This window comes from Salmo salar, chromosome ssa15 (genome assembly GCF_905237065.1).
Source record: "Salmo salar chromosome ssa15, Ssal_v3.1, whole genome shotgun sequence".
In the NCBI taxonomy this organism is placed as follows: Eukaryota; Metazoa; Chordata; class Actinopteri; order Salmoniformes; family Salmonidae; genus Salmo; species Salmo salar.
Window position 1 is genome coordinate 75,274,408 of NC_059456.1, and position 15,391 is coordinate 75,289,798.

A 15,391-nucleotide genomic window follows, 5' to 3' on the forward strand; every position below is an offset into this window, starting at 1 on the left:
TATATATATATGTATGTGTGTGTATATATGTGTTTATATGTGTATATATATATATATGTGTGTTATATATATATATATATATATTTCAAAGTATGAATATATATATATATATATATATTTCAAAGTATGAATATAAATAGAGCACATAGAACAGATAAACTGCTTCTCAGACTTGCTTTCAATCTATAACTCACATTTCTACGTGAATTTGGCCTGGTCGCCCCAAAAGCAACTGCGACTTTAATGGACCGCATAAACTGGAAACAAATAAAATAAGGAGTGGTAATGAGGTGACCAAAAATGGTTGCAATTGAGATTAGCTGTGGCGGTAAATTTATCACGAGAGATCAGCTGCCGATAATCTGGTCACCATCGATGGTTGTAATAGGCCTCCATATGTTTCCAAAGGCTGCGTTTACACAGGCAGACCAATTCTGATCTTTTTTTCACTAATTGGTATTTTGTTCCAATTACATCAGCTCTGAAAAAGATCTGATGTGATTGGTCAAAAGACCAATTGTGAGAATTAAGGTGTGTGTGTGTGTGTGTACGGGTGTGTATGAGTGTATGTGGGTCTCACCTCCTCTCCAGCATCTGCTGCAGCATGTCCTGGCCCTCCTCCGCAGCAGGCACCACAGCCACTGCTTGGTTGTCACACACTTTGCGCAGCTCGCTGGACGGATACGACTTCATGGACTGGCAGCGCCGCCGCTGTTCCCCTGCCCGTGTCAGCATGCTCAGTTTCTGAGAGGGGGGAGGGTAGGGTTACACACGTGCGCATAGAAAATATTTAAAATAATTAGGTGGATGCTTATATTTGTCCTTTTTCACACATGTACAAGTGTGTATCATATACATTTGTGACATGGAAATGTGTTTTATGCATATCCCAACTCTCCCCGAGACACCCTAGGGCAGTGGGGTCATGGCCAGGGTCAGCCATTATCAACAGCGACCCTGGAGCAATTAGGGTTAAGTGCCTTGCTCGTGGACACATTGACATATTTTTCACCTTGTCGGCTCGGGGATTCAAACTAGTGACCTTTCGGTTACAGGCACAATGCTCTAACCGCTAAGCTCCCGTGCACGCGCACGCACACACACACACACACACACACACACACACACACACACTCCAAGATCCAGGATTCACACAGGGTTTAAGTTCAATGTTCTATTTCAATTGTTACAGTCATTACTGTCAGGAAAGGTAGTGTTTTACGTCACATATGTGAAGATTCCAAGCATTCAACTCATGAATTATGGACAACTCATGATAGGGTGTACACATGTTTTGATTAATCTCATGTAGGTCTATTAAATTTAATGTAGGTTACCTGTTCTGCGTGTGCTCATGTGTGTAAAATTTGCCTTGGCTGAGAGGGTAGGCTACCGGCACTGTAGGTCTGGTGGTGGGTAAACGCAGGTTAACCACCTTTTTCTGAAATATGCATTGAAAGTATAGGGAGAGTTACTTTTTTCACCGCAATCAGAGTTTACCCACCTAGTGTTTTTTTTTACTACTACATCACTGGCTACTGGTAGGTCTATTTGAAGTTCATGGTAATTCACATTGTAGCCTAGTCTAGTAAATTGACCGTGAGTGTGTTAGGGTGACCATCCCAGTTTCAGCCCCATTTCAGGTGTCCTGACTTTTCAGGCTACAAAAAAGGTCAATTTGTCAACAAGACGCATCAATTAATGTAGGCCTAATCAAATGCGGCCTAATCAATGGCGGCCTAATCAATGGAGGCCTAATCAATGGCATTAGGCCCACTTTGTTTTTTTTATAAACAGATATCTATTTCCATTCATCAGAGTGTACATGCAGTGCACAGTTTGGACACTGGAATTATTTTGGAGTGGACGAACATGCACAGGTAGCGTACTTTTTGAAGGGAGTTGTTTTACAATCAGATGAAAACAACATAACTGGTTGTCTTAATGCCACATTAAAATGTTAGATGATGAAAATGTTAGATAATCAATGTAACGCACGCACACGCACCCAATAGAGACAGCCCTGTTCAAAGAAAACACAGATTAAGCCTGGTCCTGGAACTAAGAAGTACTTTTACATGGAGATCCTTCATTGAGCATGCTGTTTAGTACAGAAGTGGGATAAGTTTTGCCCTTCAGATCAGATGGGAGCCTGTCCATAATCTCATTCATTATGGCCTAAAACAGAGGTCCCCAATTACATTCAGCGATGGGACGAATTTGGCCCGCGGGCCGCCTATTGGGAAACCCTGATCTAAAATGTCAAACTGATCCTAGGTCAGGTCCTGTCTCACCGTCCTGGTGGAAAAGTTGGTGGATGGCCACCTCCTGAGAGTTGAAGAACAGAGTGGCCATGTTGTTGTACGTCTTGTTGGGACAGAAGAACTGGCGGATGGTGGAGTTGATGACGTCTTCGTTGAGTGACACCTAAAAAAAACACCATATCCAGATTACAAAAATGACCTGACACGGTCATTATAATTACAGATCAAGCTGCACGTACAGGAGACATGTGAAAAAGAAAAGACTCTAGTCTAACAGAAGGTTAATCCTAACTTCAGTTTAAATTGGTATTTACCCCTAAACTCATAAGTGTGAGTTATTAAGACACATTTCCATCCTTAGGTCTTCATGGCTAAAAGCCATTGAATGGGAGTATGTTTCTATCTATTTTTACATGTATGCACCGCAAAATGTCTGTACAGTGTGGGAGCCATTAAAAATACAAAATTCCACTTCTGAAGGACCTGAGTGTGCACTAGACTAGAGGCCTGGAGAGATCAAAGATCACAGCCAAAGCATTGAAAAGTGAAATATTAACACAGTGACTGTGTAATACTGGAGTGGGAGTGTGTTCTGTCAGATGAATTGGTTCATTTACACTAAGCAAGTTGCTACACAGCTCAACCAACAGCAGTGGTACTGGGGTATGTTTAATTAAGAGAAATGTTGAAACTGGGGTATGTTCAATTAAGAGAAATGTTGAAACTGGGGTATGTTCAATTAAGAGAAATGTTGAAACTGGGGTATGTTCAATTAAGAGAAATGTTGAAACTGGGGTATGTTCAATTAAGAGAAATGTTGAAACTGGGGTATGTTCAATTAAGAGAAATGTTGAAACTGGGGTATGTTCAGTGATGTTGTCACGCCCTGACCATAGAGAGCCTTTTATTCTCTATGTTGGTTAGGTCGGGGTATGACTAGGGTGGGTAATCTAGGTTGTTTTATTTCTATGTTGGCCTGGTATGGTTCCCAATCAGAGGCAGCCGTTTATAGTTGTCTCTGATTGGGGATCATATTTAGGCAGCCATTTCCCCACTGTCTTTTGTGGGATCTTGTTTTGGTTTTGTGTAGTTGCCTGTGAGCACTTCACTTGCTTCATGTTTCATTTGTTCGTTTATTGTTTTGTATTTGCTTAAGTTTCACTTTATAATAAAGATGTGAAACGCTACGTACGCTGCACCTTGGTCCAGTTCTTACGACAATCGTGACAGACGTTGCAGATAGAAATGGAATGAGCCGAGCTGACTGGATTCTCTATTCTACATGACAGACAATTATATTGGTTTTAAACAATGCACCCTCCTGAACCGCCCCCCTTGTTAGCAGGGTTGGGATCAATGACATTTCAAGTCATTCAACACAGGCGACTAGTCTGCTGAAAGATGTCAGAGAGACAATAGAAAACACACAAGACAAACTTTTTAAAGATGGCTTTTGTTTGATTATAGGTTGTTTTATGATCATGCTGTGTTCCAATATGCTTTCAGTGCTCGTTTCAGGATGATTATAACATTGTTTTATGGTTGTTCATAACTTGCTTTTTTATATGCTTTTATATGCTTCACTTTCTTTTTTTTTAATGAAGTTCAGCTCTACCAAACGTACCGGCGCTGTACTGTTGTTGTTGGTTGTGGGGGAGGCCAAGTCGCGACATTCGCCCAACGTTATGGACACCACGAATATCACCACCGTCGTCACCATGGTGACCAGCAGGCTCTCCAGGACCCTAGAGAGGGAGTAGAGGAAGAATAAGAGATGAAAGATATATGACAACCTTTTTGAGACAAATGCCTTTCCACTCAGACGAATGCCTTTCAGATGGGAATGTTGATTGATTGAAACTATTTGATAATTAGGCTAAAAGTAGAAGACTACATTACAGATATACGTTTCATATATTAAACAAATATTTTCAACAACTGCAGCAACTAACACTACAACGACATAGGAGAGCATAAATGGTGTGTGTTCATGCTTTTTGTATGTTACGGTATGTTTCCCAGCAGTACCTGACAAACTTGGCCTTGGGGTGGACATGTCTCATGCGGTACTTGTCCAGCCTCTTGTTGATGTAGTTGAAGATGGCCCCCAGCAGCCCTCCCACCACCCCCATCAGGACAAAGAAGGCCAGGTCCACCACCGTCCACAGGTGGTACTTATTATCCCCATCTGAACACTGTGGGAGAGGGATAGACATACATGGAGGTGTAGAACTCAAGCCACTTTATCATCATATGCACACACAGACCCACATACAAAACACTGTACCCACATCGCAGCTCTGCCACAAAAATGGAAGAGACAATTACTCAAAAGAGAAAGGAATGAATTGATTTGTCTGTGTAACCGGTGTGAAATGGCTAGCTAGTTAACGGGGTGTGCGCTAATAGCGTTTCAATCGGTGACGTCACTTGCTCTGAGACCTTGAAGTAGTTGTTTCCCTTGCTCGGCAAGGGCCACAGATTTTGTGGAATGATAGGTAACGATCTTCGAGGGTGACTGTTGTCGATGTGTGCAGAGGGTCCCTGGTTCGAGCCAAGGTTGGGGTGAGGAGAGGGACGGAAGCAACACTGTTACATTGGTGCTGTGACCTGGATCACTGGTTGCTGCAGAAAAGGAGGAGGTCAAAAGGGGGGTGAGTGTAACCGATGTGAAATGGCTAGCTAGTTAGAGGGGTGCGCGCAAATAGCGTTTCAAAACGGTGACGTCACTCGCTCTGAGACCTTGAGGTAGTTGTTTCCCTTGCTCGGCAAGGACTACTGCTTTTGTGGAGCGATAGGAAACGATGCTTCGTGGGATGCAGTTTTTGAGGTCCCTGGTTCGAGCCCAGGTAGGGGCGAGGAGAGGGACGGAAGCAACACTGTTACATCTGCCTCCAATGAAAAACTATGCCAGGCTTAAAACGACTACTAGAAAATCGCAAAAAAGGTTGCGAGGTTTCACAACTATTGAAGAGTTAGACCGGTGCAGACTGCCACGAGGAAACATAACCAATAGATCATATGTTTTGTTACTGTCCTTCGCTGGCTCGCTTTTGGAGCCAGGTCCAGCAGTGGTTGTTAAGTCATAATGTCTGTGTTCAGATGGACCTACAAACAGTACTGTTAGATCTGAAAAAGCCCAATCAATCAATGGGAAATATGATTATACACTTAGGTAAATAATTTATTTTTAGGGCAATCTTGATAGAATTGGTACAAATAGAGGTTCAAGACCCTCACAAGACATCACAGTAAAATACACTATGTAAAATATCACAGACATCACAGCAAAGTACCAAACATAAGGAACACCTTCCTAATATTGAGTTGCACCCTCTTTTACCCTCAGAAAAGCCTCAATTCTTTGGGGCATGGACTCTACAAGGTGTCGAAAGCATTCCACAGGGATGCTGGCCCATGTTGACTCCAATACTTCCCACAGTTGTGTCAAGTTGGCTTGATGTCTTTTGGGTGGTGGACCATTGTTGATACACACAGGAAACTGCTAAGTGTGAACAGCCCAGTAGTGTTGCAAATTTTAACACACTCCAGTGCACCTGACACCTACTACCATACCCCGTTCAAAGGCACTTAAATATTTTGTCTTGCCCATTCACCCTCTGAATGGTACACATACACAATACAATTGTCTCAAGGCTTAAACATCCTTCTTTAACCTGTCTCCTCCCCTTCATCTACACGAGAGGTCTCCAAAAGGTAGTTTGCGAGTTACCAGTAGCGCACAGCCTACCTATGAGTAGCTCGCCAAGCAATTCTGAAAGTACGCTACATGCATTTTTTTTCATGCTTTCCATCACAAACTGTCATAAACATAAAGCTCCCGTATCCAATCAATTTGACAGTGTTGTAGTGAAGGGTAAATGCAAATCACGACAGTTTACAGCCAAGACCTCAAAACAACAATTGTAGACCTCCACAAGTCTGGTTAATAAATTAATTAATAAAATTAATTCAAAGTTTGTTTTGATATTTCAGCCTGCGTGTTGTGATCGCGTTTAGTGTGGGGGGCCAGAATCAATTTGCGCGTCCAGTTTGGGCATGGTGTTACAGTAGCTCTCATGCTAGAAAAGGTTGGAGACCCCTGATCTACACTGATTGAAGTGGACTTAACAAGTGACATCAATAAGGGATCATAGCTTTCCCCTTTCCCCTGGTCAGTCTATGTCATGGAAAGAGCAGGTGTTCCTAATGTTTTGGCACACGGTGTATAAGGATGTAATGCAAAATAAAATAGTAAAATGGTAGTGTCCTGGGAGAAATAATATCATGGTAGTGTACTGGGAAAGATATGTTAGTCTGTGGACATGGAATTAAGATTGGAGTGATTAGTTGATTGGACGATACACTTTAAGTCCAGTGTGATTAGGAAACAAACGTTATATACATAATGGTAACTACAAAAATAAAAGGAAACACCAACATAGTGTCTTAATAGGGCATTGGGCCACCACGAGCCAGACCAGCTTCAATGCACCTTGTCATAGATTCTACAAGCGTCTGGAACTCCATTGGAGGGACGCGACATCATTCTTCCACGAGACATTCCATAATTTGTTGTTTTAATGATGGTGGTGGAAAACGCTGTTTCAGGCGTCGCTGCAGAAGTGTTCATCTGGGCTGAGATCTGGTGACTGAGATGGCCATGGCATATGGTTCACATCGTTTTCATGCTCATCAAACCACTCATGCCCTGTGGATAGGGGTATTGTCCACCTATGGGGGCATAGCCATGGTAGCCAAAATAACCTGAACAAAAATATAAACGCAAAATGTAAAGTGTTGGTCCCATGTTTCATGAGCTGAAATATGTGTTTACATCCCTGTTAGTGAGCATTTCTTCTTTGCCAAGATAATCCATCCATCTGACAGGTGTGGCATATCAAGAAGCTGATTAAACAGCATGATCATTACACAGGTGCACCTTGTGCTAGGGACAAAAGGCAACTCTAAAATGTGCAGTTGTCACTCAACACAATGCCACAGATGTCTCAAATTTTGAGGGAGTGTGCAATTGGCATACTGACTGCAGGAATGTCCACCAGAGCTGTTGCCAGAGAAATTCATATTTATTTCTCTACCATAAGCCGCCTCCAACATTATTTTAGAGAATTTGGCAGTACGTCCAACTGGCCTCACAACTGCAGACAACGTAACGTGTATGGTGTTGTGTGGGTGAGTGGTTTGTAATGTCAACATTGTGAACAGAGTGCCCCATGGTGGCGGTGGGGTTATGGTATGGGCAGGCATAAGCTACGGACAACAAACACAATAGAGATACTGTGAAGAGATCCTGAGGCCAATTGTCATGCCATTCATCCGCCGCCATCACCTCATGTTTCAGCATGATCATGCATTGCTCCATGTCCATTGACTTATTTCCTTATATGAACTGTAACTCATTAAAATCTTTGAAATTGTTGCATTTGTGTTTTTGTTCAGTATAATAGACAAAATAATAGCCTGCCCAGCAGTTTTATAAATGAAACCTAAGCAAATGATGGGATGCACCTGTGTGGAAGCACCTACTTTCAATATATATCCCTCATTTACAATAGTGTTTTCATTATTTTGACAGTTATCTGTATAGTATACAGTATTTTGAATTGTAACGTTTCCCACCAAGTCTTCCAACTAGTGTGTATTACACACACAGTACCAGTCACGGGTTTGGACACATCTACTCATTCAAGGGTTTTTCTTTATTTGTACTATTTTCTACATTGTAAAATAACAGTGAAGACATCAAAACTATGAAATAACACATATGGAATCATGTAGTAAGCAAAAAAAGTGTTAAACAAATAAATGTGAAATTCTTTAAAAGTAGCCACCCTTTGCCTTGATGACAGCTTTACACACTCTTGGCATTCTCAACCAGCTTCACCTGGAATGCTTTTCCAAGTCTTGAAGGATGCTGAGCACTTGGTGGCTGCTTGTCCTTCATTCTGCAGTCCAACTCATCCCAAAACATCTCAATTGGGTTTAGGTTGGGTGATTGTGGAGGCCAGGTCATCGGATGCAGCACTCCATCACTCTCCTTGGTCAAATAGCCCTTCACAGCCTGGAGGTGTGTTTTGGGTCATTGTCCTGTTGAAAAACAAATGATAGTCCAACTAAGTGCAAACCAGATGGGATGGCGTATCGCTGCAGAATGCTGTGGTAGCCATGCTGGTTAAGTGTGCCTTGAATTCTAAATAAATCACCAACAGTGTCACCAGCAAAGCACCCCCCCACACCATCACAACACCTCCTCCATGATTCATGATGCTCGTGTTTCTTGGCCCAAGCAAGTCTCTTCTTGTTATTGGTGACTTTTAGTGGTTTCTTTGCAGCAATTGGACCATGAAGGCCTGATTCACACAGTCTCCTCTAAACAGTTGTTGAGATGTGTCTGTTACTTGAACTCTATGAAGTATTTATTTGGGCTGCAATTTCTGAGGCTGGTAACTCTAACTTATCCTCTGCAGCAGAGATAACTCTGGGTCTTCCTTTCATAGTTTGTCTTCACTATTATTCTACAAAGTAGAAAATAGTAAAAATAAAGAAATCCTTGAATGAGGTGTCAACTTATATACAGTATATTTGGAAAGTGTTCAGACCCCTTTTCTGTTACGGTAGGCTTATTCCAAAATGGATTGAGATTTTTTTTCACCATCAATATACACACACAATACCCCATAATGACAAAGCAAAAACAGGTTTTTTGAATTTTTTGAAAATGTATAAAAAAAATAAAAACACCTCATTTATGTAAGTATTCAGACTACTTCCTGTGAAACTTGAAATTGAGCTCAGGTGCATCCTGTTTCCATTGATCATCCTTGAGATGTTTCTGCAACTTCAATGGAGTCCACCTGTGCTAAATTCAATTGATTGGACATGATTCAGAAAGGCACAAGCCTGTTTAAGGTCCCACAGCTGACAGTGCATGTCAGAGCAAAAACCAAGCCATGAGGACTAAGGAATTGTCCGTAGAGTTCCGAGACAGGATTGCGTCGAGGCACAGATTTGGGGAAGGGTACCAAAACAATTCTGCAGCATTGAAGATCCCCAAGAACACAGTGGCCTCCATCGTTCTTAAATGGAAGAAGTTTGGAACCGCCAAGACTCTTCCTAGAGCTGGCCGCCCCGGCCAAACTGAGCAATCAGGGGAGAAGGGCCTTGGTCAGAGAGGTGACTAAGAACCCAATGGTCACTCTGACAGAGCTCCAGAGTTACTCTGGAGATAGGAGAACCTTCCAGAAAGAAAACCATCTCTGCAGCACTCCACAAATCAGGTCTATAATGGTAGAGTGGCCAGACGGAAGCCACTCCTCAGTAAAAGGCACAAATTATTATGGGGCAGGGGTATTGTGTGTAGATTGAAGGAAAAAACGATTTAACCCATTTTAGAATACGGCCGTCATGTAACAAAATGTGGAAAAAGTGAAGGGGTCTGTATACTTTACAAATGCACTGTATATATAAATATATAACGCAACAATTTCTAAGAATTTACTGAGTTACAGTTCATATAAAGAAATCAGTCAACTGAAATAAATTCATTCGGCCCTAATCAATGGATTTCACATGACGGCAGGGGTTCAGCCATGGGTTGGCCTGGGAGAGCATAGGTCCACCCACTTGGCCTATGCTCTCCCAGGCCCACCCATGGCTGAACCCCTGCCCAAAACAACGTTGGAGGCAGCTTATGATAGAGAAATAAACATGCAATTCTCTGTCAACAGCTCTGGTGGACATTCCTGCAGTCAGCATGTCAATTGCATGCTCCCTCAAAACTTGAGACATCTGTGGCATTGTGTTGTGACACAACTGCACATTTTTTAGTGGCCTTTTATTGTCCCCAGCACAAGGTGCACCCATGTAATGATGATGCTTTTTTTTATCAGCTTCTTGATATGCCACACTTGTCAGGTGTATTGATTATCTTTGCAAAGGAAAATTCCCACTAACAGGAATGTAAACCAATGTGTACACAACTTTAGCAAAACAAGCTTTTTGTGCAAATGAAACATTTCTGGGATCTTTTATTTCAGCCCATGAAACCTGGGACCAACACTTTACATGTTGTGTTTATGTTTGTGTTCAGTAAAGGGGGATAAGAAATTATGCAAGTCATTTGATAGACTCCAGTTCTGTCTGCTGGTTTCATAGCGGATCTACAAAAATACCCACATAATACTCTCACACCTCAAACATGAACAAGCAATGTCTGGGCATGTGAATGAGTGCTTGTACCTTGAATTCTCCAAAGTTGAGCAGGCCGGGTAGCTTGAATGAAGCCCATTTGTTGTAGTTTATCCCATAGCGAAAGAAGTTAAGGGTTAATGTAGTCGACATTGAGCAGAAGAGCTGAGGGGAGGGAGACACAGGAAGAGGGGTACCTCAGAGCAACCGACTTACAATGACTTCAACTAACAGAAAAATTGCCTGTGTGTGTACGTATGTATGTGTGTCCGTCGACCTACCACTTTTCAGGTGAGTGCCTGGTTCCAGAAAGAGGAGCCTTCCTCCAGGCTGAAGAGGGTGCCCCCTATAGGCGCCCCAAACGCAGCAGCCACCCCGGCCGCAGCCCCCCCCGACACAAAGTCGCGCTTGTCCCTGTAATAAAGATTAAGCACAGACATTTAACTTATAATGGTGAACTACTGCACTATTAGCACTTTACACTAGTAGAGTGAGTCCCTGTACCGGTCACTGCGGAAGTAGGGGAAGTCAAAGTTGATCTTCTTGAAAGTGATGCTCTGAAACTGAGGTAGGCCGGCTCCCACGATGGCTGCGCTGTGGATCATTGGACCCTCCTTCCCCACAAACAGACCTGAAGGATCAAACACGTAGTCAGAGGCGGAACAGATGAATTGGTACTGGATTCCTTTTAGTTTAATCCTATAATGTTTGCATCTGGAAAGTCAGGGTCATATTCATTAGTCCACACCGTAGAAAAATGTTTTGCAACAGAAAACAAATAATAACCGTTCTATTGGACAAGTTCAGATAGTCTGTTGCAGTCCGTTTGGTGCCTAGTGAATACGACCCAGTTCCATCTGTTGTAGTACCTCCGGCTACGGTGAAGAGGACTCCAATGGCCTTGCAGAGGAAAGTACGTAGTCGGACTATTCTGGGTATTTTTACTCCGTTCAGGTAGCTCTTGATCTCGGGGATTCCCGAGCCTGCAGCTACAGGCTAAATGACACAGGACAGGGACTTTCAGTGGGAGTTGGGACAATTCTAATATGCTACCACTAGACAAGCAAATAAAATGTAAAGAACTATCCCACAGTTAGAAAAAAAACAGCAGTTTTGAAAATAAGCGTATTGTCAGAGGGATTATGAGCATGCACATTACCTCTGAAAATGAGGGTATGGTCAGTACAGGCAGACTACTGATAAGTGCACTTCAGATAAGTGCCAGCTTTTTTGAAGTGCACTATAGTTTGGTCGTCCCTTTTTAATTGCTCCTGATAACTGCATGCTTTGGTTTAGTGCACGCCATCCCAACAGTCCCAAGCCACTGCATTTTTCAGGAGTCGACTGTAATAGCATAACAATAGCATGAAAGAACATGTTAGGTATTTGTGTAGATCGGCTTTACCTCGATGAGGACCAACACACTGGCGATGAAGATGAAGGTCATGTTGAAGGCCAGCAGCTCGAAAAGCGACAGTGTCAGGCAGCCTTTCTCACTGCACTCCTCCACAGCTAGCAAACACTGGCTAAGGAAAAACCCTGTCTGTCACACACCTCACTGCTCTCAACTAACTAATATGTTGATTTGGGAATTATGACTACTGTCATGCATGTTCAATATCAGAAAGACCTGATTCATTTGAAATATTGAAGTTTTTGAGTGAAATATTCCATCTTCCAAAAATAGATACATTTTCCCACCAAGTTTAATTTGAGCTTAGTAAGAAGTCCACGAAAAGGCCCACCTGAAAGAAAGGAAAATAGTGTCAAGAGTTTCATGTGCATTTTCTAATGAATGCAGCCATTTGGCAGTAGCACTTGGCATCGTCCATACCTTCGTCATACCTTATTTCCAGAAAATGTACAGAGCGTCATTGTTTTTTGCTTACTGGTATGTAAGCTAACCAAAAATCAGCATGTCTGATTCTACATGCAGGATAGAAAATGATGGCACTTACCAGGCCTACTGAAACTCCAATTGCAAACACCAGCATCCACCTCACAGCTTCATACTTTTGGGCATTCTAATATGTGATAGGAGTACCAATGTTAGAATAAATGTAAATATAGACCAACTCAGCACAATTGCAATATGCAGTTTGTGGAAATTAACTGCAAAAAAAGTAATCATTTTAATCACTAAGTAACGACTTTGTATCTAACTTAAAACATGTATTTATCACTTAAACAATACAACGGTTAATTTCTTAGTATACCTTAGTGTTCATTCCCTCCAGAACTTCAACATATGGTTCATTGATGCACCTGTCATAATCCAGGCTCTGCCAAAAGATAGAGAGAGAACCATTTGGAGATGAGTCAGAGTGTGTTTAATTATATAGATTCTCTAGTATCTCTATCTGACAAGACAGATTTCAATGGTACTCTGGCAACATATGTGGTCCAGAACTAGCCTGGTTCCAGATCTGTTTGTGCTCTTGCCGACTCCACTGTCAAGCCAACATCTTGATGTTCATCTGCTTCGAAGTGACTTTCTCACCTCATAATCTTTCCTTGGAAGGATCTCATCCTCCTCATCTTGAGTTTCCCCAATAATAGTCTGGAAATGATGTTGAAAAGGTTGAAGAATGTGACATTGACATTAGGCCCTATGCATGAATAATAAAACAACAACACAGAACTATGTCTGACAAATAAGGTTATTGCAGTACTGCTTTCCAGTCCTCATTAGAAGATAGCTGGCACTTACTGCACATAGTACCACATGCCACATAAGTAATACCCCCAACAAAAGAGCAAGCTGTTGCTGAGATTTCTTCCTGAGTCATCATGCAAGGCTGTGAATAGTTTGAGGGGAATTAACAGCTAGATGTTTTAACTCTCTTTCAACATACACTTCTTCAGACAACTAGTGCCCCCTTGTCAAACTGTCCAATTGGGTGTTTGACAAGGGCCTCTTAAACGATGAACATCATGATCATGCAATGTTTTTTGATAAATGGAATGGGTCGTGCTTGCCAAGCATCAAGCTAGTGTAGTGCCAGTGCCTACTAATCAGCATTGTTTCTAACCACTGTCAGCTAGCTAGCTGTCATGTTGTTTAGTTTGACTCAGTACAAATTTCCCCAAAACAGTTATTCAGCCTATTGCTATTCCGACAACTATATAGCAAACATAGCCTAACTCAATATTTCTTCATTTATCTAGCTATCATACAATATAGCTACCAAGCTAAAGTTCTATTATATAATAATATATGCAATTTTTAACAGAAAAATGGCATATATTATCCAAAGCGACTAAGTCATGCGTGCATAAATGTTTAGTGTATGAGAACATCACAACAGAAGAGGATTTAGCTTTCTCCAGCCATGGTGAAGAAGTCAGGACACAGGCTTAGTTTTTCTTGGAAATCTCGCACAAAATATTGAGCAAATTGAGGCATTTCAACACATTATGCAAATTATCTCATACCAGTTCCTCGGGTGTGCGGGTCTCTTCATCCCTGCAGCAGCATTGACAACATAAGCAATTCCCACACTCGCCATCTTCGCTGTTGTCTCTTCAGCACCACCCTTCCCACAATGTCATGTGATGAACAAAGACCGGAGGGAGTAGTTTACGGAAAAAGTACGTCTTCGGTGGGGTTTATTCGCAACTTACATCCAACGTTAATGAGCATTACCGCCACCTACTGTACTGGAGTGTGGGCCAGAGTCAGGGAGAAACTCAAGTCGACCTTCCAGCCCCTTTGCTCTTAAAAAAGATAAAATATTTGAGACAATATCTAATAACGTACTGCTCAATATACTCTTAACTAATTTCCTGTATCCCCTTCTCCCTCATACTAGATCTCAGCATCTCTCTTTCCCTCTGATACTTCCCACACTGCAGCAATACATGCTCAACAGTCTCTGTTTCCTGGCAAGAATCACACTTTCCTGTTGGATATTTTCCTATCACATTTAAGGACTTATTCAACTGGCTGTGTCCCACCCTTAATCTTGTAAAAAATAGCCTCCTCTCTTCTGTCCCTCCCTGCCATCCTCCCGGACTTTCCTCTGTACTTTAAATAAATCCCTGCACTTAGTATCTCTATTCCACTGCTCCATATCAGTTTGCAAACAATGTTAAAAATATAAGAAAAAATGTAATTTAATTAATAAAGCCACATACAAACATGGTCTCTTTTTTGCTTTCTTGAGTGAGGCAGCTTCAAAATGCAGGGGTTTTAGCCTAGCTCAGTGCTGTCTGTGATGGTGGGGCTAGCCAGCAGAAAATACAGAGTGTTGCGCCTGATTGGCTCAGTTTTCTGTCACTCATCGGATAGTACGTCATCGCCAATTCTAAGGTTAGAGCTCAAATGTTAGCCCCTTGGCTTCTGCCATAGAGTTTTTTTAGAAGTGCCCATCCAAGAAGGCTCAAGGTCATTGGTCACAGATAGTAAGACATCAAATCACATTATATCTATATCTACAGTAGCTTTGATTGGACTGATCATGTCAACATCTTACTTTCAAAGTCTTAGCTAGTAGTCATCATCAGTTGTCATCAAGTCAAATCAAATCTAATGTTATTAGTCACATGCACCAAATACAACAGGTGTAGACCTTACAGTGAAATGCTTACTTATGAGCCCCTAACCAACAATGCAGTTAAAAAAAAATACCAATAAGAATAAGAAATAAAAGTAACAAGTAATTAAAGAGCAGCAGTAAAATAACAATAGCGAGACTATATACAGGGGGGTACCGGTACAGAGTCAATGTGCGGGGGCACCGGTTAGTTGAGGTAATATGTACATGTAGGTAGAGTTATTCAAGTGACTATGCATAGATGATAACAACAGAGAGTAGCAGCAGTGTAAAAGAGGGGGGTGGGGGCAATGCAAATAGTCTAGGTAGCCATTTCATTAGGTAGGAGTCTTATGGTTTGGGGGTTGAAGCTGTTTAGAAGCC

The 15,391-nt window shown here is 41.9% G+C and overlaps 1 pseudogene; it reads right to left on the reverse strand.

Moving 5' to 3' along the window:
* The window catches only part of LOC106572288 (chloride transport protein 6-like), a 63,393-nt pseudogene extending 48,622 nt beyond the window's left edge, over window positions 1-14,771 (reverse strand).
* Between the last annotated feature and the right edge of the window lie 620 nt (window positions 14,772-15,391).